We start from the raw sequence: 24,071 nt of genomic DNA, 5'->3' as shown, positions 1-24,071 counted from the left end.
AGACTCCAAACTAGCCCATGAATGCATGTGCGTGTGTTGTGCTTATCTGGAGTATCGTCATGGCGATCTGCCTCCCCCGTCTGCGAGTGGTTCAACGGGTTCAGGTGGATCTAACGGCGCTAGTTTTGTTCACTGGATTCACAGGAGAAGCGCTGCTGCCTCTCAGCCTGGATTGCAGTCGGCAGTGCCGAGGAAAAGTAAAGGAAAAGGAGCATAGAATGGAGGCCGGAGCAAGAGACCTACTTAAAACAAATGGTTTCCTCTCCGAGAACCGGGGCCCGTCGAGGGAACGTAGCCTCTGGTTATCTTCATAAGCAGCACTTCACATGCCGTGACTTTAATTGTTTTCCGAGGAGCGTTGTTGGCATGGGCAGGCTGGGAAAGCCTCTGGGACTGACCTGAGCATCCTTCCCCGCGTCATTAAGCCAGGGCCGTAAACAAAGCTCACCGGAGGCCGCACCGTGACGGGAAGCCGGCCGGGAACGAGGGCCCCGCTACCCCTGATACGGAGCTTCAGAGCCGTCAGGGAGAGCAGGAAGAGCAGGCCCTCGGGCCCCTTTCCTGCTACCCGCCTCCTCTGGGGAGCACGCGCATGTTAGCCTGGCGCGGGCGGCACTGTTTGGCGCTGGGCGTCCTTTTCTGTTTCCTAATAAGTTAATGAGACCATATTGCAAAAAACCTGCTGCTGCAATGTAAACTGCTAAAGATGCAACTGGAGCATCATGGCACACAGCAGAAGTGCACTGTGTGTGTGTGTGTGTGTGTGAGTGTGTGTGTGTGTATGGTTTGAGAAACTGATTTAATCATATGCTTCCAAGGACCATCAAATCCACTTTAATCACAGGAATATTTTTAGGGGCAGAGGCTCATGAGAAACACAAGGGGGAGAAGTTTCCGTAAGTTTCTTTCCATCAGTGCCTGCGGCATTATTTACCTGTCCTGCTTTTATTATAACCACAGGGTCATGGCTGAAAGGCTGCAGTCTTACACCCAGCCTTCTGAGCGTGTCCGTCAGGTCGGCGGTACACGTCTCACTCTGTAAGCCCCTGACGCACGGCTGCCTGTACATCACCGCTTAGGAGTCGCGTGCATGTTCTTGGTGCCCCTCCTCCCACACGTTTATCCCCAGGTCGCCCCCTCTGAGCCAGTTTGGGATCCAGAGCAGTCAGGGGGCTGCAGTCAGGGGGCTGCAGTCAGGGGGCTGCAGTCAGAGGGCTGCTCCAGGGGCCACACGTCTCAGCAGGTGTGAGATAGTGGCAGTTATTGCCTGTGCTCTGGGCGACAGTTGTACAGGCATCCGGCGTTGAATTTATTAGTGCTGAGCACTTGCACTGCGTGGAGTTCCTGAACAGACAGCTGTCTGCTCCCCCACAGAGGCACTGTGCCAAGGCAGAGCTGCCCTCTTTAGTCGGACACTCACTGAAAGGCCTCCGGTCCTCCGGGGGGCGTGGGTGTGCTCAGTGCAGAAGGCTTTTGTGGGATGCTAACCCTCATCGCCAGGGGGTGCAGCTGCTGGCCAGCTCAGGGCAGCATCCTTCCTGGTGATGACAGAGACAGGGAGCGTGTTACAGTTGGGAGCGTGTCACGGGCAGGGATCGAGTCACGGGCAGGGATCGAGTCACGGGCAGGGATCGAGTCACGGGCAGGGATCGAGTCACATTTGGGAGTACGTAATGGGTAGGGAGTGCATCCCGGATAGGGAGTGCGTCATGGGTCGGGAACGCGTTGTGGACAGGGAGCGCGTCATGTTTGGGAGCATCTAACAGGGAGGGAGAGCATCACAGGGAGGGAGTGCGTAATGGGGAGGGAGTGCGTCACGGACTGGGAGCGTGTCACGGACTGGGAGCGCGTCATGGACTGGGAGTGCATGAAGCAGAACTCCACAAGGATACTCCCTCCTTGGAGGTCTAAAGAGGCATTTCTACCAAAATTCTATAATATTATGTGAATTTGTAATGTTAGTGTAAATCTCACAATGCACCATTTCAGGCAGGATAGACATGCAGCAGTCAGGGATACATGTAGGATCTGACTGGAAGATCCACTTCTCACTGCTGCTTGTGCCTTTTACAATTTGGCACAGAGATCTGTGACATCATTTTTTGAAAACAAAGTTCCCTCTGTCTAACAGTTTCCTTTGGATGCATATCAGGTGATGGAGAAAACCAACCCTGGCTGGCATACAGTTAAAAGGGGTCTTATGTTGTACAACATTAAATTAATTTTCTTTTTTAAATTTTATTATATCATATCAAGCATTTATAATGGGAACTGAAGGGAAACAATTTTCTTTCCATTATCTAACACATTCAAGTTCAGCAATCAGTACATTCATTTTTAATTCATTTCATTAATTTCATATTCGAGTGTTAAGACGGGGGATTTTGTGGGGCTGTCCGTTTCATCTGGAGATAGCTGTGCCTTTCCATAGTGGATCCTGCCCATCCCGACCCCCACACCTTCCATCGAGCTCTCTGATGATAATAGCTGGCCCACTGACTTTCACGGCCCGTTCTTCCGCTGGCTAGAGCGCGCCGCTGTCGCAGGAAGTGACGAGCTCTACCCACGATCTGGCGCTGCGGTTCACGTTGCCAGAACACGATGGGAGGACAGTAGCTGCTCAGAACACGCCACCCGACCAACGAGGCAGAAGGCCGACGTTTATGAAAATCTGTTTCGAGGTCTGTTTGCACCCAGGAACATTGTATGCTTATATTTGATAGGTATAATTTTTAAATAAAAGAATAACCTTCCTGCCATTATTATGTGACCCATGGAATGAGGTTTGACATATGATCGCAATACATGGGCTTTAAGGAGGGGAACAGAGAGATGCTGTTCACTACCCGGAGTAAGGCATGTCCATCTGTGAGCCTCACATGTGTATTAATTATGAACTGGGAGTTCTGCTTGGACACCTCAGAACTACTTCTGAGTGTGTTGAAATATGAAAATGTATCTATTGATCAAAAAATGAAAAAAACATGGGTATTGAAGTAATTTGTCTTTTGCTGTTGACCTTGGTTAATGAATGGTAGCTTTTTCCGTCAGGAAGTCAGATATTAGCGGGCTGACAATCCATCTTACAAGTTCACTCAGCCTTTGCCCTTTGTTGCTGGGAAATGTATTTTCTCACGTACACGATGAGTGCTTTGAGGCTCTTTCTGTCCATTACCCACCACGTCATCAGCCAGCCAGACCACAGCTATTCTGTGTCTTCTGCTGTTCAGCCACAAGACGAGGAACGCGAGGAACTATGGGGGGTTTGCTCCATGGGAGAAGCAAGGCTGTAGGGGTAGCTTGGCAGGTTTTTGTGTTGTCCCCAGCTGCGTTCCTTCACACCCCGGGGGAGGCAAATCCCCAGCCGTGTTGCAGCTAACTTGTGCTGCGGTGTCACGGAGACGCAAGGGCACAGCGAGCAGGAAAGGGCCCTTCAAGCTGCCTTTTCCAGGGCCACAATCTGCTGACTCACGTAGAATAAGGAGGCAAAATCATTACTCTTAAAGAGTTCTGTCAGATGCCGCAGGACAGATAAGGAGCAGCAGGCCGTGCTGTAGGCGCACGTCAGGGCGTTGTGGGCTGGTATCCGGCTCGCTCCTGCCTGCTCCGCCCGCCCGCCCACGTGCACGCCCACGTGCACGCCCATATCTCCCTTCTTTAGAAGGTTCAGTGTGCCTCCTCAGACATGCCTGTTATTATTAACCACCAGCATCTGTGGTTTTCGTCATTGATGTAATTATAGGGCCGTTGACAATCGATAACGAGGACAGGAAGATGCGTCGGCTGGAAGTGGTGACCAGTGCAGGCTATTTCGCTCCAATCTCAGGACATGCACTATTGCTAGTTGGCACCATTTACACCCCAAACGTGTCGAAGAAAAATTTAAATGTGCAATCAATGTAGGGCCCTTTGGGCAGAGCCCAAGGCACAAGGAAAAGCCATACAGTGGAAGGTGCTCCAGCTTAACTCTGTAGTGTGTATCAGCATGTGAATCAGCGGTTAGCTGTGAGAAACATTTCATCTCATTCTCTGCTCCTCACTTTTAAGGAGGAACACGGCACAGGAGAGATGCTTTCAATAGAAATATCCACCGGTAAACAAGAATAACAGATTAATTTTGGCTTGCAGTAGTACTTTTGTATTAAGGTTTGTTTTTAATTTATAAGCTAATAGCATACCTTGTGGGCTGAGTGGTACACAGAAGCTGACAGTTACTGCAGAGTTAGAGGCTGTGCTGGGTTCTGTCCTCCGCTGAGTATTTGACAGTGATTGGCAGCCCTCTAAATGCTGTGAGGTATCAGCCTTGAAAGGCATGGATGTTAGATGCTGGGGCTGCTTTGTTCTGTGCTGAACACATGCAGCTTACCACACTTGTACTTAGGCGGCAAAAAATTGCTTCAAGGAAACTATCAGTTGTTAATAAGCTGTTTTACAGCATGGAGTTTGCGGCTGTTTTCCTCGATTTGAGTAGTTTTTCTGCTCCTTGCATGTAGAGAGTGTTAAATTATTGTTGTTATTATTAGTATTTTTTATTTTGCGAAATAGGAAGTTCGGCCCTTGTCCCTGCCCTTGCATTAATGACAATGTTAACACAGGAAAGTAATTTGAATTCTAACAAAGTGAAGATTAGCTGCCGGTGGTATGGAAAATGGCGATTATTTTTAAAATAATCCTGTTTTGATATGCATCAGTGTTCCAGCAGGAATTTCATTTTTTTTCCCAGGCCTGTGTGTAAACAGGCCGTGTGTTTCCTTATCAGAAAACAGCACAGGCGGGACTGAAAGCTCTTTGGCCCCCCTCTCGCCCCGCCTCCCTAGCAGAGCTCGGCTAAGATGCCTCCCTGGCTGTCAACAAGTTCTTTCATTATGTCCCAGGTAGTTTGTATTTACCTGAAAAAAATCATTTACCCATAGCAAGCCCTAAAAATGCATGAGTAAGTGGAGGATTTTTGAATATAGAATTTTCCAGAGCGTTCGGCCATACACCAGCCGTCAACAGTCACTTACGCTCAACAATGTGATTGAATAATGTCACTGGAGCATGCTGTGTTTACAAAGTTGTGTTTATAGCATATGTCCCAATTGGTTTATATTGTGCTGGGCTGTGTCTACTTTATCACACAACTGCAGTTAAGTTCAGTTTAAAACTTGGAATGAAATTCTCAAGGTATTCAAGCTTTTGGTGTTATATTGGCAGTAAAATCCTGATGGCTTTTCACAAGGTTTGGAAATGCTGGCAAATTCTGTTATGTTTAGGTAATGTTCTTTTATTTCAAGCTGAAACCGTCAGTCTGAAATGCATGTGCTGCTATTTTTAAGTTGTTTAATATGGCAAGATCAGCCTGATCTCTGTTTAGTTTTTTCAGTGATTGATTGCTCTTGCCTGAGGCTCATCTGCATGTTATACATGTCTTAATGTATATTGGGATTATCTGAATATAGAAATACTAATCTCTAACATTATTTGAGATTTTCACTTTTATTGCTGCATTCCATGTCTGTTGACTTGCCCCACTGAAAGAATATAATGTCATTCAGACTCTATCACTCACGGCCGATTTCCTTTCATTCTATAGGCAGCCAGAAGTACTGTCGGTCTTTTTTTGTTGGTGTAGAGGTTGCCGGGTTTGGAATAGAGGTGACCAGCAAGACGAGACTGCGGTCCCTTGAATTATAAAACCTCCATTTGATCCAGGGGTTGATGTCCAGTTAATGCTGACAGTCGGAATCGATTTGAGCTGGATCGTTTACGTTCATAAAACGCCCGACTCCTCCCCCACCTCCACTCACAGAAGTTCTGCTGCCGATTTGCCTGCAGTGAGAACCGAACCGCATCCTCTCAACTATCAGTCTTTATTAATAATTAGACCTAATGTCTGAGATGTTTAAGGCTACTTACTCCTAATTACATATTTTTCATGTTTATCACAGTTTCGTCCTGCAATTGTAAAGTTGAAAACAGCAGCAGTCTTACTGATGGATTTAAAGAGTTGCATGCCATTAGTCCATGCCATGAGTAATGAACATGCACCACAGCCGTCCTTTGTGCTATTACAGTAGAGCTGGCAGGGTTTATTCTGGGGGCAGCATTCGCAGCCTTTCTAGGGGTGGAGTTCAAAGGTGCTCAGGTCTGTCCTCATTCAGAACTCAGCACTGTGTACCTGCTGGTGCACAGCCTGCTTCTGATACTGCTTCTTTCGTGTGGAGTGTATGCTTTTGTGCCATTGGTGTCATTTAGAAGGCTGTGATTAGGATGCGAAGTTCAGCTCATATTTGACAAGGTTATAAATAGCTAACGTGAGCTCCTATTCTGAATTGCAACTGGAGCAGGATGGACCATATCAACCACCCCCACGCCAGGCTGGCCCAGATGCTCAGTCCAGACCACTGACTGGAACATGACACCGTCAACAAATTGTCAATTCCGATTTCCGACAAACTCTCAGCCTCATGGCCTCGGTTGTCTGGAAGCTGCGAGTAACGAACTGGCCACTGAAGTCATGCCTGATCATCCTGTCTGTCTGCTTCATCCTCCATGTGCTCCCTGCATACTTTGCTGCAATCTTCATCCAGTGTCTCTTCACTGCATCCAATGTCTCTTCACTGCATTCAGTCTTCCCACTGCATTGTCCCTTCATTGCATTCCTTTTGTAATCTTCATCCAGTGTCTCTTCACTGCATACTTTTTTTTGCTTCATGCTCTCTATCTTCATTATCTCTATCTTCATCTTTCCCTGTTCGCTTCATACTCTTGGTCCTCTTTCTTCATCCTGTCTTGGTTCACTTCATCATATTTTCATTGTGTCTGTCATCCTATCTTTGTTCATTCCGTTTTCTTGTCCAGTCCTTATTCACTTCATTTTTTATATCTTCATCTTCTCTCTGTTCAGTTAATCCTTTATTAATTCTCTCTCCACTTCATTGTCTCTGTCGTCATCCCCTTTTTCACTTTATCGTGCATCAGTTTACTTCAGTAAGCTCACTGTATTTTATGTATTTGCTTTGTTCTGTCACATGTGATCACTGGGGCAGGTCCCGCCAGGAAGGGTTCCCAGGAACACTGGCAAAAGCATAAAATCAATACACACAAATCAGAAGATCCACAGGATCCTGTAACATGCATGCATACACACCCATTTACATCCGTACTTCCATCCGTGAGCCATCTAAACCGAGTGGAGATGCACACGGCTGAGGAGCAGCTTGCGCGCCTCAGTGTGATTTTCCCTAAATGATGAAATCATTATTGCTTTTAATGTTTCCAATTTAATGGACACATTAATTTGCACTGATAGCCCCACAGAGTGTTATTTATGACTTGTGTTTAATTCAGAGCTCTGTCGGTGGGAATATTCAGCTATTCTTTCTGTCCTCTTCCGAGAGCCTGCGCTGCTTACCATATGAAATAAACATGAAAGTCTACAGAGACACTAATTGGTGCACAGCAGTGAAACCTAAAATCGAAACAGAACAAATAGTTATGTGTTAGGAAGGCTCCCTTATCCGATGTCACATGTCCAGCTTACTGTTTACACAGTCAACAACAGACTCCAGTTAGGTAGGGAAAGGCTAATTTTTACCACCCAGGTGGCACCTGCAGCCTGACACCTGCCCCCCCCCCCCCCCCCCTGTCAAGGGGCTCGGTCTTTTTGTCAGAGTACTTGAACTTCTAAAAGTGTCCTTTGAATAAATAATAAGTTCAGTGGGGAGACGCTGGGCCCGCCGGAGTCTTTCCTGCTTTTAAAGGTTACGCTGTTACATTTGCTCAGCTTGGCTGGCTGTTCTGGGGTCAGTGGGGTGGGGCTGAAGGTGCTCGCTGTGTCTGACACCACTGGCATTAGAACAGAAGTGGAGTATGTACCTGAGCTGCCCAAACCTGCGCCAGCCGGAGGACCTCCAGCCCGCTGTCCTTTCACCTGCTTAATGAGGGGGCTGCTGTAGCGTGTACCTCCTTCGCAGGGCCTGGCTCATTTACATGAGGAGGAGGAGAAGGAGGAGGCGCATTCCAGTGAGAGGGAGTGGGGTGTGCTTTCCGCGATGGCCTTCCAGAACTGATCTGAGCACAGGTCTATGTTTGCGGGTCTGTGTGTGTCTACTAACCCAACGGGTCCTTCTGGTGGCTCTGGGCCACGGGATTAAGCATGGATACCAGTGGCAGACTGCAGTGATGGATTCCAGTGGCAGACTGCAGTGAGAATTCACCGCAGGGCTTGATTGGTTACATCTTTCTACAGCAGGTAGCAAAGGTTTGCATGAAAGCTGTCTGAGGCAGGCTGAGTCTTGCCTCTCGTGCTCGACATGTAACAGGCACGGCATCGTCTTTGGCTCCGGGGTTTGTGTCAGCTAGGTTCCAGATACGTGTAGCACTGGTGGGTGGGGCCCATTCTCACAGCACTCTCCCCCCACAGAGTCGCCAGGGCAACCCTGCACATCAGCGCCATCAGGAAATCCTGAGTGGTCGGTAACTTTCTAATTTATCGAATAACACATCATATTTCATTAAAACTGGAAAGAGGAAGTGAGACGAAGTTAGTAACTGAACATATAGTTTTTTTTTTGTTAACTTCATCTGTATAATATATTTCAGTTAGACTGAATGCAAATTAAGCTTAAGGACACAAGCGAAGGGAATTATTTGTATTGTTCAAAAGATGATAGCAAAGATGATTATGCAGCGGGTGCCTTGTAATGCTTGGTACTGTAGGAGGAGAAAGGCGTTTATGCAGCGAGTCGGTCGATCCCGTCCCTCAGCCTTGATAGTGTGCGAATGTCAGATGTCCTGCTTGGTGTGACATGGAAGCTCGGAGTTACAGGACCCTTGTGGACCTGGGTCACCGTGGTTCCCGCTGCATGGAGTCTGCCTTGCCTGAGAGAGGATGGCTGGGGGAAGGTGTGCTACAGTACCAGCAGGAGGCAGTATGCCAGCCACACCGGACTTCCTCCCCTCCGCCCCCCGGAGCCAGGCTCAGAATTAGCATTCCGAACGATGCCGTCTTGCCAGTACAGTGAAACATAAATAACAGGGAGTAAGTTATTCAAGTCTCCAATTACCGATGAGCAAACGGACATTTTAAGATGTAGATGAAACTCCGGGAGCGTGGACTTCAAAGCCATAATGGAGCATAATGCTCTCAAACTCTTCATAAATATTGCAGCGTTCCAGAGTCACTTCTCCTCATCTGAAACAGAAACTTCAGACGCAGTCCTCCCCGTTGTGGCCAGATGGCCGGCACATTAACTATTGAAGAACACAAAAAGTTGGGATTAGGAATCGCCAGCATATTAATGAAAAGCGGTGCAGCGGCCTCCTTAGAAGTGCCCCTCTGTTTCTGTTTACTTTCCACAGATTTCCTCATTTAATAACGCGGCATAGATGTTCTAAACAGCTCGGCCCTCCAGTGCCGCACGGTGTAATGTTTGGGAAAAATTCATTAAGCCCCTGGTTTTTGTATGAAGCCCTACTGAATATGCAAAATTACAAAATGTTTACTCATATATCACTCCATCTATAAATGATAAACAAATATGCGATTAAAAAGAGCAGCTACTGGAATGACATATCGCACGTTTTGGTACCGAATAAGTAATTGCCAAAGAGTGGGTGGTCTGCATGGTAAAAGGAAGTGTTTGTGTGTTGTAGGGGATGTGGGGGATTTTGCTGAGAAGCCGGCCGACACCAAATGAGTAATCAACTCTGTCTTTTAATGAGGATCACGTGTTCTCAGCAGGGGGCCGTGTGTTGAAAGGGAAGCCAGAGCAGGACACCTGGAGTGGTTATGAGGACGGGGGGGGGGGGGGGCTGGGTGTGCAGGCCGTTAGGGCTGTCGGGGGCTGCGATCCCCTGACCTCAGTGCTGGATGGACTTGCTGTATGCACTCGGCCATATAAATATCCCCCCCCCCCATGAATAATGTATGTCTGTTTACCTCCACACCTCTAAAACACTGCAGTCCCATATCACAGACCTTTAAAGGTATCTAGTAGCTGTTAATGTGTCCTCTTTAAAACAGCCATTGTCCCTGGACAGTGCAGAGGCTCGGACTCCACACGCCGTGTGTAATTCAGCCTTGGCCCTGGCGTTGTGTCATTGCCGGCCTGTGACTTCTTTATTTTGGTTGATTGCTTGCTGCCGGAGGGGTTGGTTTCTTAGCTTTGGCTTAATAACTGTGAAAAGCCAAAGGAGAAATCATAAAAGTAGGTTTTATAGCTTTCCGAGTTAGCGTTCATTTCCTAGTGTTTGTGATGGAAATTACCCACTGATCTAAGGCTGCTGATAGTTAGGGTGTAGCTGCACAGGACACTGGCCTTGCTGATTCCAGGCCAGGCAGAGAGTCTGTCTCTGGGAAATGCCTTTCAGAGCGGATCAGTCAGTACAGTAAAAACGTCAGTATGAAAGAGTGATCCCTGCATGTCCCCGACAGCTTGATAAAGCTGCACAACAGCACTAGGGCCAGATAAACCTGCCGTCTGTAAATCACCAGCCTCCTCACTGTCCCCCCTTCTCCGCCCCAGATGGGTGAAACATGACGGCGGTCACCACCACGTCAGGCAGGGCATGGTCAGGCGGAGTCATCGTTCGCACTCCCTCCTGTCCACCCATCTGTCTGCGCACTGAACGTCTGTGTCTCCTGTGGGACCGAACCTCGGGCTCTGATTGGCCCAGTTGTGGTCACATGACCCATCTCTGTTTGAACTTTTGCCCCAAGAATGACTCACAAGTGGGCACTAGGGAGCCACCTGTCACATGTTATTAGTGCTGGCAGGGAGGGGAAAAAATCATTGGGCTGTATGTGATGAAATACAGGCATTTATCACACAGAAGTGTTTTCATAACAGAAAAAGAGCCTTATAAACAGATCTTAATAAAAAATATTAAAATGAAACGTGAACTTTTTAGAAAAAGGTTTTCAACAGGCATTTTGTGAAGCAACTTTACAGTTTCTGTCATGGAGGAAAACAGGTGAGGGATCACAATCTTGAGCTTACATTCGAGTCTGTGGAGCAGGTCTCGCATCGGTCTGCAGTGACGGGTGACAGAGCACCTGGTGTTCAGGCTGCTCTCTCTCTCCAAGAAGCCCTGGAACGCACGGCATTACGGGAAGACCTGTGAAATGCCCGTTCCTCTCAGAAGGCTCTTACCGGTAGGACTGCATGCTCTGGAGGGGAAAACAAAGATTTGTTGATATCCAGCCGTTGCGGAAATTGCACCCCGGAGGATTCACTTAACATGTGAAACATGCTGTAAATTAAAAACAACTGGATGTGAATGTGGATAAGCGTGATGTTTTCATGGGTTATGCATATGGGTCTCCCTCCCCATCTACCCAGCGCACACCCCCATACCCACCCCCAATCCCTGCCCCCCCCTCAAGTTCACCCCCTCACCCCCCCCCAGACTATGTCCAGCTCAGCATCCCAGTAGTTAGAAGTTTCCAAAGATAGCTCGTATTTCTGTTTCGCTCCTGCTACTTGCCCGGCAGGCCGTGCGTTGTGTGTTTAAGGCTCCACCACGTGCTGCTTCAGCGGGGGAATTCACCTTACTTGGACTGTACAGCAGAATTTTAACGAGACTAAGCTTTATTAAAAGTGAGGGCCTTTGATCATCAAAGGGTCTGGAAAAAGCCGCTCTGTGACTAGGTGATGTTTGTTCCTGCTGCTTTGCCGTTGACTTAAACCTTGCTAGACACTCATTTTTACATGCAGGGGATTTGTTGCATGGGTGTGTTTTCAGACAATTAACCAGCGACGGCCGACGGCAACTCGTTTGTAACGGGCCCTCATCTGACTGGTCCCCGCTGCGTCCAGCGTGCCTCATATCACCAGCATGTACAGTACAGTGTGAGCGGGCTTTGCTGGATTATAAATTAATACAGTAATCAGATGTAAATACTCCTGCCTCTTTGGAGGGGAAACATGAACTCTGCGAGGCCCGTCTCAACAATTATCATGTGCATCTGCTGCTAATACTATACAATAGCCACTTACTGTCCTGCTGTCAACATTTCTGCTGCCTTATATATCAGAGCGGAAGCACTTCCCTCGCACCTGCCAATATCCGCTCATGGCGGACTCTAATGGATAGACCTTAAAAGGAGATTCCATTACATTCCATTATGGCCAGATGAAAAGTGAAGGCAAATAATGATGCTTTTTATTGGCTCATCTACTGTAGATCTTAAAATGTCCAGTGCGGGAAACCACTGTATGAGCACCTGAACTACTATCAATAAGTCATATGAACATATGGAACATTCAAAGAAAACTTTAAATATTGTTGTTGATGTTACAAAACATAAACTAGTGTAATGTTACGAGTCTTTGTTACGAGGCTAGTTGAATGGACCAAATTGATGAAATGGTTACCATGTAATTTCCAGAGAGGGGGAGGGTTAACCCTTACCCAGCCCTGACCTTAACCAAACAAAATATGAGACTTTTGGTAATTTTAGTTTTCTGATTGCATTCACAGATTTTTATAAAATTGAGGTTTATATTGTGGAGACCTGAGAAATGTCCCCACAAGCTAACAAGTAACAGGTTTTATCACGTTGGTGGGACATTTGGTCCCCACAATGTGGTAAATACAAACACATGCACACACTTTTTCTACTAAACTAACTGTTCTGTTATTGAACTGTAAAATACACCACAGGAGCTGAATGAACGTTCATTCTAATTCACAATGAGTAAAATGCCTCCTTGCCACAAGCCATGTGTTTTCAGACCATTGACCAGAGCTTCTTTGTTAAATTACTAATAAAAGCACTTCTCACAGTTATGTGAATAGCGCAGCAAGGCCATTCCATGGAACATCAGCTAGCTATGCAGAGACCTTGTGCTGGAAAGCCAGAGGTGAGTAACTCGGAGAAAAAAGTCTCAAGATTTTGTTTCAACCAACCAGTTGAGTATAATGAATCTCAGTCACAGAGAACTCAACTGGTTGGTTGAAACAAAATCTTAGTCTGGACTTTTACTCTCTGGACCTGAGCTACCCAACTGCTGACAGCCCTGTCACTTCCACAGCTACAAAGGGTGTCACATCACAAGCCTGCGGGCAAGGACCAGGGACTACGTGATGAAGGTCAAGACACCAGGACCTTTAACGGGACCGTCACGTACGCAGGCCGAAAACTTACAGTCTTGAATAAACTGGGACATCTGGCCACGCTAATCTGTTTAAGATGACAGACAGCATGAGCAGAGCCTAATGAACAGTAAACAATCATTAGTCTCTCTGACATTATGACATGGCTGATACTTCTTAACCTATGGCTCCGTTAATTATCCCAAAACAGCTTATGGTGGCGAGGGTCAGGGCAAAGCTGGGCCTACCCCGGTGAACCCCGAATGTGAACAGAGGACCAACACCACAAACTCCACCGGCTGACGTTTTTATAACTTCAGCAGACTCTGAGGTGAATGGGTGATTTACACCCTAAGCAGATTTAATCAAGTCTAGGATGCTTTAAAAAATCTCCTAAACTTAAAGAGAAATCACCATACAAGATAAGCTTTTCATTTCTGGGATTGATTTTTCACATAGAAATGAATGGAGAGTCCCCACAAAGATATGAATACAAACGTGTGTGTGTGTGTGTGTGTGTGTGTATGTTACATGTTGACGCCATTGGGGATATGGCAGCTTACATGCTCCATGCATGTGTTTCATTCTGTGAGCAAACAGGCACATGAGTGTGTGACTGAGAAGAACTGGTCCAAATGCATGCCTTAATGGACAGAGAACAGCCGGCCGGACCCAGGCAATCCTGTGCAGGGACCGGCAGCTGCGGCAGCTAATGGAAATCCAAGCTGACAGGACAATGAAAGGGCAATTGGCACTCTTTAGTACAGGAGAGCTGGGAGAACAGAGAGAGAGAGAGCATGTGTGATTATGTGTATGTGAGACAAAGCAAGCTAAATGAGTAAATGAGGAGGCGAAGAACCGGCCATTGCTGGCTCCCACTCACTGACAATGCTTTCTGTTCGATAGTTAAAGTGTAGAACAATTTAGATTTATATCCGTCTCCATTCCACAGCAGAGACGCGGTGACACGGTGAATGATCATTTTCCCTCCACCGAGATTAATGGAACGTCTCGCGTAATTACAAATGTTCAGTCTGACGACAATACTGGCATCTGCTGTCACTTCTGCTGTGACACATCCGACAGTTGTGAAGCTCCTCTGTTACAGAGATGGCAGGAGTTAAAGCACCAGATTTGTTTGTTTCACAGTCATTACTATAAGCATCTGTCTGGATGGACCCAGCTGTCTTGCCGAGAAGCTTTGTTTTAGGCTGAGGACTTTTTCTTATCGCAGTAACATCACGCATATGATGGCTAATGGCTGCTATGTGAAGGCTGGGAGGGTCGTGTCTTTAGACGTCGTTTGCATGCATTGCGCAGACTAGCTGGATCGTTGTGTCTGTGAGTGGCATCGATCCAAGATAGTAGTTCATAGCTTTTTCATCCATGGTCCTCAGCAGGTCAGGATCGTTCCCTAGTCCTCAGAGCTACTTTCAAGGCATTTCCTAACAATTTAGAAGAAGCGGCGAGCGAGAGGCACACGGCTCCGTAAAACGGTAAACTGTGGGCGACGTGCTCCCTTACCGCCATTTTATAACTCACTGCTGTATATATATATATAATGACCCATTTAAAATGACCAACTATATTTCTGGTACCATAACCAATAAATCTATTCCATTAATTGAATATCTCTGGTGATAGATTTGCTTTGGACCTCAAATCATAATACTCTTTTATTACTATATTATGCAGATGACATTTCAATAAATGTCACTCTGTGTTATATCCTTAATGGAACGGGCATTGTGACATCAGTGAGCCCCCCCCCCCCCCCCCCATATACATGGAAGCTGCCATCGCCTGCTGGGTTATTTTATAGCACAGGCAGGTATGTTTCCCATCATGCCTGCTGGCCGACAGTTGGGGGGGAGGGGGGGCTCACCTTTGCCTGAGTCTGGGCTGCTGTTTGAACAGGGCCCTCTTGCAGGCACTGACTTTGTTGGTCCTCCATAATTAAGTGTGGAATTAGAATGCAGTGATGTCACATCTCACATGCTTTCTGAGCTTCCTGCGGCTTGACAGGACCTAATAAAACGGTAATGAGACAAAAGGCTAACGAAGAGTTCATTACATATAGATCCTGGTCATCAGAGATTATTTAAACAGAGCTGCTTTAACAATCAGTGATGCCAACAATTAACACGAAAAACAGCAATTGCCTAATAAGTCCAAGTCAGGCTTTTTTTCAAATTTGAAACATATAAAAAAGCAGCATGATCAATGTACAAATGCAGCTATATTAAATGGGTTTAGTCAAACGCCACCTTTCCACACCATAGGGGGCCCAAGGGAAATGGTATTTCAATGCAGAACTCTTGTTTCTTATGAGTGGCTGGTGGTGTTTCTCTCGTGTCTCCATCTATGCAGTGGATACACACTTGCTACTGAAAAGAGAAGGATTCACTGAGAGTGTTATAAAAGTCACAGATTCTGACTGTATAAGCTAATGATTAATAGGCAAACAGACAAAGAGGCAGAGGGTGACCATATATTTGTTGATTCTTGAAACCTGCGTGCGGCTGCCTTATTTTAAAAAGTCATAAAATGCACATGACTTTATGTGTGATGTTCCTGACTGGGGGCCACAGCTAATCCGTTCTGTGACTTATGTCCTGCGGGTATAGGAGACCCTATTACATTTCTTGTGGGAATGTCTACGGACCCCCCCCGCCCACCCCAGCTTCTTCTCTGATTGAATTGATGGGCAGAGATCGACCCTTGACCCTGCTGACATTAATTCTTCCCAAAGAGGCAGTTTTACATGAGTGATATGGAGGCCATTGACCTGCACGGTGCTGGATAAGAAGCACAGCCCCCCCATCTCCGGCTAGCTGGGGAGCCTCTTTCTGTCCTGCACACCACTCAAGGGATGGGAAAGAAATCATGGCTTGCGTGGATTTTAAAAAACAAATACACTCCCCCATTTAATTAGAGCTGCATTAAAAACAATGACAAAATTCCTGCCAGGGAACTCACTAGTTTCATTGTATAGAAGAGCAGCCATGGTTGGTGGCCTGAACAGGAAGCATCAGGCTAACTTAGAGGTGGAATGTTGAGATTCGGAAAGTAAAAATCCAGATCAAGGTTTTGTTTCAACCAACCAGTTGAGTTCTCTGTGACTGTGACTCTTTATACTCAACTGGTTGGTTGAAACAGAATCTTCTGAATCTGAACTTTCCACTTCTAGGCTGGGCTACGATGACACCTGTCTCCTGTGTTCATTTTCATGCTAGTGCTGGACCTGGCTGAGATCTCTGTGGGAGAGACACATGGGGAGGCCGGATGGTCCGATTGGGAATAACTTTGAGGGCAAGCCAGAAGTGGCAAGAAAACAGACTTGGCCGGAGTGAGCTTCAGAGCCCATAGAAGAGCAGGCCCTCAGTAAAGGCCTGTGTTCTTCAGAGAGACCTGGTACAGCTCTGCATTTTGGCCAGGTGTATTAGTACGGCGTGTGTGTGCCATCTCGCCATCTGCAAGCACGTGGTGTAGCAGCATTTGAAATGTCTTATTAGGGAGCAGTTTACCAGTCATCCTGTGATTCTAGTTGAGGCAATCAGCATAATCAGAGCGGCCAGCCCACGTATTATTTCATTATCTATAACACCGTCAAGGAGGTTTGAACGTTGCAGGATGAATGTTCCCCTAAGAAATGCAGGAGACCTCGCACTTACTGTTTTAATGGCTTTTTAAATGTCACGAAATGTCACAGAATGATAAAACGCGAATCTGTTATCCCATGTCCCAGTGATCATCAGGAAAGGCTGGCTCCTCTCCGGCATTCGGAGTCGGCCTGCACAGGTGCAGCCCTGATTCCGCCGCTTGCCAGATGGCAGAGTGATTTATACACCGGGCCGGCAAGCCTCGGGAGAACGGCGCTCCGTGGAAGCTCGACTTGCCGCTCGGGCTTTAACGTCGCACCATCGGTGGGGGCACCGTCGGTGGGGGCACCGTCGGTGGGGGCACCGCGCATCGGGCCCGGCGCTGTGCTGCTCCTGCTCGGCTGGGGCTTTTATAAGGTGCTGCTGCTGACTGTAGTTCGCTCAACGCACCATGAACAGCCAACCAAAGGATGTAAGGACATGGCTGAGTGGACTACAGAACATTTGACAGATGTCCAGATGTCTGCCGCGTGGAGAAAAACCAGACAAAAGTTCTTCATTTAAAAAAAATAGGTACTGTTATTTACGGTAATGATGTTGCCATGTGACATTGTGGACAAAGTATGATGCTTTTAACTGGTTGAGTCCATGAAGAATTATGGCCCGGACAGCCGGAGCTAGTGTCTAGCCCATAGCCAGTGCAGTGTAACCCTGAGGCCATCTCTGCTAACACCGTACTGAACTTCAGCATCAGTCCCAGCTTGACAGCAGGTCTGTCGCACTCTTTGGTCCTCCAAGACCGGATTTGACTCCGGGCAACATAGGCGATTGTCCAGCACTGGCCTGCCCGGTTCCTGTAACCCTTCCTGCAGTGGGGGGAGAGGGGGTCCAAATAAATATCTGCCAAATAAAGCGAAGTACACCCCACACTCCTCGTTTGCTTCGAGGCCGTGGGCCTTTTATTCAGGTCCTGCTCGGTTGGGTTGGATGTCTGGGGGGCGGACGGACAGATGAGTCGCCACAGTGACACAAGGTGAAAAATATAGTGGCGTGTTAGATAGCAATGAGAAGAATGAGAAACGTCTCCATTTAAAGTATCAGATCACAGGCATCCCGTTTCCTGCAGGCTGAACTGCTGCAGCAGCACTCCGGCTGCCAGAAATACCATATGGAAGCACGTAGAACACGGGCCATTAATAGGCGCCGTTAACAGTCACCTGTGCACCTGCACGCAGGGCTGCGCCCGGGGGCGGGGCTCGCTCCCGGACATCCGAGGTCCGCTCGGTAGGGCGACTCCAGTCGGAAGTGCCGCCGGACAGCAGCTGACTGGCAGCCCGGGCGAAGGCCAGAGCGCAGAGCTGGACTCCTATCATAGAGTAATAGGCTGTGTTTAGCCGGCAGCTCTGGCCAGAGAGGTTCATATTTGGTAAAGAGCACTGATTTCCCTCTGTGCTGAAGCAGCCATATTCTTATGACTCTTATGACTGGAAGCTGTGCCATGAGTGTATTTCAGAGCAGGCTGTGATCATGCGCTGCACTTGTATGAGGGGAGCTTCAAGGTTGAAGAACGCAGGTGTGATTTTCAAACCCTGTGTTAGAAAACAGATTTTACATAAATTTATGGAAATTCTTCTTATTATTATTATTTGTTCCTGGACCTTTTAGTTTGGTCATTTTGAATAAATACACTTAGACTGATGTAATCAATGGTCCAGAGTAAATTCAAGCAGGATATCCAGTGATGTAACTGATCTGGATGACGGTGTGACCTTTCTCATCTGAAGTGCCAATTCCAACGTCCCTATTTATAGTGTTGGTCTTCTTTCTGAAGCTGCTAATCAGACTTTTTATGGTACAGTAGCGAAGCTCCATAATCCGAAGCCATTAAAACTCCTATAAATCATTATTTTTTTAAATTGATAGGCTACTTAATCTTACCACGTAAAATGACCACAGGTGCCCCCTCCCTTTTTTTTTAAACTGCAAGGCCACAGAGTGGGTATGACAGTGTAAACATTATAGAGGGTGTTGGGGTAATTTGTTTGTCTTGCATATGGATGAACCTCTGACCCTCTTAGCTCACACTTGTACTGAGGCTGCATCCTAATACAAACCTGTAATTAGAGGCGGCGAAGAGCAAAAGGTTGTGAAATATCGGGCTGTTTGTGAAATGAATTATGCGAGGTCTTCAAGCAGATGGTAATTATGGAAGATGATTAAATTAATTGCACAGCAATTTGGATGATTTGCAATTAATAATTTATATGTGTGTGTTTAAAATGCAAAGTTCCCAATGCAAGGCAGCGTGAAACGTAACTGACAGAGGCTATTGTCCTCAAAAAGTATAACTCAGCGTGACACTAATGTCATTCCATTCACTTTGTTTTATACACAGCCATTCCCTTTGCATATTTGCCCGAAAACATTATTAAAGATCTTGATGCAGTACTTTCTGACCTGTCTGTGATCTTTAATGTGATATATTGTGTACATCTGTTCTTTGTAACGCAATGTGAGAATGTATATCAGTGTTTCATTGTATTCTGGGCATAAGAAGCACTCGATTTGAGCTTTTTGAAGCGAATGAAGATCAGGACCAGGCAAAGCAGTTCTGAAGGGCTGTAAATAGACACTGGTGGCCTCAGTACAGTGTGTTCTGAGAGTAACACTTATACTCACCCACGGGTTTTACAGAACCATACGGAAAATGTATAGAATGATAATCAGTGTGGATGTGTTGCGCTTAGCTTGTTTATCTGTGCTGTATCCACAGTATGCCCTGCTTCACTAACGGTGAACCTGTTAAAGCAGAATAGCTGGGAATGTGACGGGGGGGGGGGAGGCACTTTGTTTTTTTGGAGTCCATTGGACAGGAAGGGAACTGAAGGGACAGGCCAGGAGCGAGGAGGTGCGGCACAGCTGGGCGAGCTGCCGGCAAACCCTCAGCCAGATGTGGAGGCTCTGCATCCAGGGAGACGGGGTGGGTGGGGCGTGTGATGCCAATACAGCTGCCATGCAGTGGATGCACATATTTGGTGAGGTGGGGGGTCTACTGGCTGGCCATCAAGCAGATTTGGGGTGATAATGAAGCCACCATAGATACCTGAACCTTCCCTGGAGGTGTCTGACTGCTCACAGAGAGCACAACGGTGCCCCCTGCGGGCTGTGCGAGAGGGGAAAGTGTTCACGGACATCTAAGTCCGAGGTGAGGAAGGGTGAGGGGACTCCGGTAGTGGGAGGGCTGGGCTGCCCCTTGCTCTCACATACACTCCCCGCACACAGGCGGAGTCCAAGGGTGTGTCAGGGGCTCCTTCACCACGCCTGATCCCAGCTCTGCATAACGCCATTGGTTCCGGAGAGCGACACGCAGAAACACAGCTGCGCATGATTAGCACCAGGATTACAGGCTTATGCCAGGACTTGTTACTGGGACGTTTTCCATTTGACGCACGGATCTAATTAGATGTCAGGCTGCAGTATGCGGTGCCCAGCATATTGAGCGGCCCCCTTCCTAACCCGGCCTAACCCAGCCCGACGCAGGCATATGGGGCGATGGACCTCACCGGCCGGGGGTCAGCCGTGGCCCCAGTGCCAAACACACCTCAGGGAGGCATCAGCAAATTACAGGTGCTCCTCGATTTCAGATGGGGTCACATTCCAGTGAACCCAGCGTTAGGGGAAAATATCCAAAGTCGAATATGAATATGATACTGTAAATAAATAACTACTGTCATAAAAAATGTAAACGCATAATTACTGTAAGTAATTAAATACCAGTAACTGAAAAGTAAATAAATGAATCCGGGGGGCACAGTGGTTTAGTGGTTCACACTGTCGCCTTACACCTCAGAGTCTGAGTCTGCCACGGCTGCATAATGTGAAGTTTGCATGTTCCTCAGTGTCGTCGTGGGGTTTCCTCCATACTCTGGTTAATTGGAGTTACCAGATTGCCTGTGTGTGTGTGTGTGTGTGTGTGTGTGTGTGTGGCCTATGATGGATTGGTGCCCTGTCCTGGGTTGTTCCCTGCTTTGTGCCCATAGCCTCTGGGAGTTTGGCTCCCCTCCCCATGACCCCAACTAGGACAAGCGGTTTCAGAAAATGAATGGATAGACAAATGAATACAAGTGTATTTGATTAAATAGTGACTGTCTTTCATAAGGCAGGGCTAAGCTGATCATCCTCAGGGAGACACTGGGTGTCCTGAAGCTGAAGCAAAGATGTGAAGTGACTCTGTGACACCCACAGAGGGGCCGGCCTCTGTAGCGACATCCCTATCAGGGCGAAAGCGCAGCATTTTCAGGAAAATGGGTGCCCTTAAAGCGAGCTGCACCCCCTCTGCTTTTGTTTAGTCTGCAACCAGGTTCATCCGGCGAAGTTGTGCACAAGTTAAAGCCACATCAATTAGGCTGGAAATTCAGGATGTAAAGTTCATGTTAATTAGCTCTTTTTCCTGTTTAAAGTTCATTTCAATTACACAGCTCCGGTGCCGCACTGCCGAGCCCGTCGATTAGTCACCGCGTCCCCCCCACGCCAGTCGTCACACCGTAGGACAGGTCTCTCTAATGGCAGTGCGTGGCGTGGAAGAGGGGACCCGTCACCGTCGCTCCTGCCAGCGCAGCCGCGCCTTTGTCGCGTAGCTGTAATGAGTCAGAGCCTCTTTCCCCGTAAGACAAGGCAGAGCTGAAAAGGTTCCTCCTCGTTAACACATGTTTTAATTGCATAAAGGCAGCCAGCTGAACTGCGATTTGCGGAGCAGTGCTGGAATATAGAAACGCAGTGAAGATGTGTGTGAAGCGTGGCGGCTTTCGCCTAAATTGTAAATTCAAATTGTGTGTTTGGGTCTCACTTAATTAGCTGCTTTTATTTCTTCTTTTTTGTCACTAAATTAAAAATGTATAACATATTATTTAATGTTTTCTGACAACACCTCGGTAAACACATCACTGTTCATCATGAGAGTGTTAGTAATGAAATCACGCATTATTCTGAATTATTGCCCATTTAAATACAGGACGCGTGTGTCATCTGGGTGTCCAGGGCTGGGACGGGTCAGGTGACCAGGCAGGGAGGGGAGCGAAATGCAAAGTGGCCGGGTGCTGATGCCTTTAATGAAAACTTCATTACATTTATTGATCATAAAGAGAAGGCCATGCAGCTTATGAAAGAAAAGCGCCGGTTATCGTTCTTCCGAACAGCACAGAATTTCTTCGAGTGTTGGGGGGGGGGGGGTTGCTGGTGAATGGCTGTTAAAAATTCACAGTAATGATGGTCTGAGCAGAAACATCATAAAAGCCATAAAAATGATTGAACTCATTTTTTTTTTATTATAAAACAAACCATGTCTACCTCGTAAGTGCGACTGTATGAGAATTCTTGTTTTTTAAACATATATCTCCTCCGCCAAGCTTCCTTTGCGTATGGGGCCATTATTAATGTCCAGTCATTAGAAGCCTTTACTCCGCACAGTTCTGAACCTAAAGCGTTTCTGCAGTTCCGCATACAGCTGGCAGTACGTCCTTAATCCTGCCTGTATACATTATTGCTTCATGTCTCTGGAGATTTATAGCATTATCAAGGTAGATCTGCATTCAGCATCAGGCCACAGAAGACTGCTTACCTAGAAAAAAAGTCTACAAAAAATAAAAAAGTGTTAATATTTTATTTAAGTAAAGCATACCATGCAGGCTCAGAAAACAAAGAGAAAATGCAGACTCTGTGTGTATTTCTGAAAGCAGACGTGTCCTACAGCGGTAACCGATAGCACAGACCTGTGCCGACAGCGTCAGCTTTTTCTTAATACGCAATCAGAGATTGTTATTGGATAGTGATTACTCTGGATGTTGAGCTGAGTAAATGTTCACCTTCTGCCAGATGTGAATGCGTGGCGTGATGCTATTTAACACTATTTGTTTACATACAAACGTTCTGATTAGGCTTCCCTTCGGATCGGCGTGCTCCCGTGTGTTTAAATGCTAACGTTATTACCGGCAGAACTTCACTTAGCAGCGTGGGGGAACATGACTGACAGTGTGCACTTCTCTGTTGAGCCTGTCACTTTCTTTCTCATTTCTCTCACCGTTCTTTTCACTTTGCCTGGCGTGACTGATGCCCGGTCCTCAGGGCCTCCCTGCCTGCCACTCGCTCACTCTCTCCGCAGAGACGGGCCCTTTCTCACGGCCCATTCGGCCAGCTTTCTGCAGATGGGCCAGAAAATAAACCCACATCACGGCAGTTGCTGTGACGACAATAAAACTGTTTTTCCCCTCCCTTCCCCATTGCATGTTTGTGCTTTTTTCTGCTGAATACAGCTGTCAGGACCCCGCCAAGCAGAAAGACCCAATATGGCTGCGCAGCTCTGCCGGGTGCCGGGGGGCCGTGGGGCCGAACGCGGGGAGGTGCACCCAGCGCATTTCCCTCAGGCGTCGTTTGGGGAGCGCTGCTTCCTGCCAAGTGCGCAGGTTGCACGGCGCCCAGCGGCCGGCCGTGCTGACAGAGTCACTCAGCCGCCGCGGTAACGGCTCTGTTAGCGGCACGCGGTACGCGGCGCAGGCCGGGCAGGAGACGCACTGGCGGGCAGAGCGCCACGTACAGCTTCTCCGCAGCCCCCCTTATCCAGCTTGTTTTAATTAGCCCTTTAAAAGTCTAACGGGCCACTAAAGGAATTCATTAATTGCAGGCAAACGCTTTAATACACTACCTGTATAAGGTGGAGCAGTAAAACCAAACCTGGATATGGATTTGGTGAAATTAATATCCATGTCTGGATAAGTTTGCTGTACAGCGTAGTGCTCAATCAACACAGGGAGTTGGGGTGGCTGTTTATTATGGGGGCAGAACACATGCTCATAAAATCAAGCCTCCAAAGCGTAACTTGCAGAACTCGCCACCTCTGCAGCAGCATGGATGAACGTGACCTACTGTACTCACGCTGCTAAACTGCAGGGCTCTCGTGCTGGCACTACGGCAACCATCACATCACTGATGATGGTGATGATGATTACAAATCCATGCACAACATTAATCTGATATTGTAGTCGCAGCCCTTTGCACCCGCAGGATACTGTTGTGGGCACTGGAGTAATTTATTGTTTAAAAAAGTGCCATGAAGCTTATTTACTGAGGAGGTTCTGGTGGTCAGCCAATAACAGCATTAACATCATTGTTCAGTCTCATTATGCAATAAAATACACAATAATAACAGTAAAACTAGAAATGTAAGATTTCCTTGAGTGAGGTAATTGTCTTCAGTATTTAGCACCCCACCCCACCCCAAGTTATAAATCTCCTCCAACCTATAAATCACCTGTTAGGGGTTAGTGGTGTACACCTGTAGATTGGTAGGAGAATTCCAAAGCATTCCGGGGGGCTCTAGAAGAAGGCATTGTT

General features: G+C 47.3%; 1 protein-coding gene and 1 long non-coding RNA gene across 2 annotated transcripts in view; one reads left to right on the top strand and one right to left on the bottom strand.

The window, feature by feature from the left end:
* Nucleotides 1-24,071, top strand: part of LOC111843294 (transcription factor Maf) — a 98,223-nt gene that overhangs the window by 57,305 nt on the left and 16,847 nt on the right. The window lies entirely within an intron of this gene.
* LOC140593398 (uncharacterized) lies at nt 9,125-11,285 on the bottom strand. The gene is made up of 3 exons (XR_011993702.1): nt 10,986-11,285; nt 9,965-10,163; nt 9,125-9,237 (listed from the first exon to the last, which is right to left on the bottom strand). It is a non-coding gene; the product is annotated as an uncharacterized lncRNA (long non-coding RNA).

This window comes from Paramormyrops kingsleyae, chromosome 11 (genome assembly GCF_048594095.1).
Source record: "Paramormyrops kingsleyae isolate MSU_618 chromosome 11, PKINGS_0.4, whole genome shotgun sequence".
Classification (NCBI taxonomy): domain Eukaryota; kingdom Metazoa; phylum Chordata; class Actinopteri; order Osteoglossiformes; family Mormyridae; genus Paramormyrops; species Paramormyrops kingsleyae.
Note: the sequence above shows the minus strand (reverse complement) of the source record. Positions and strands in the feature narration are given on the sequence as shown.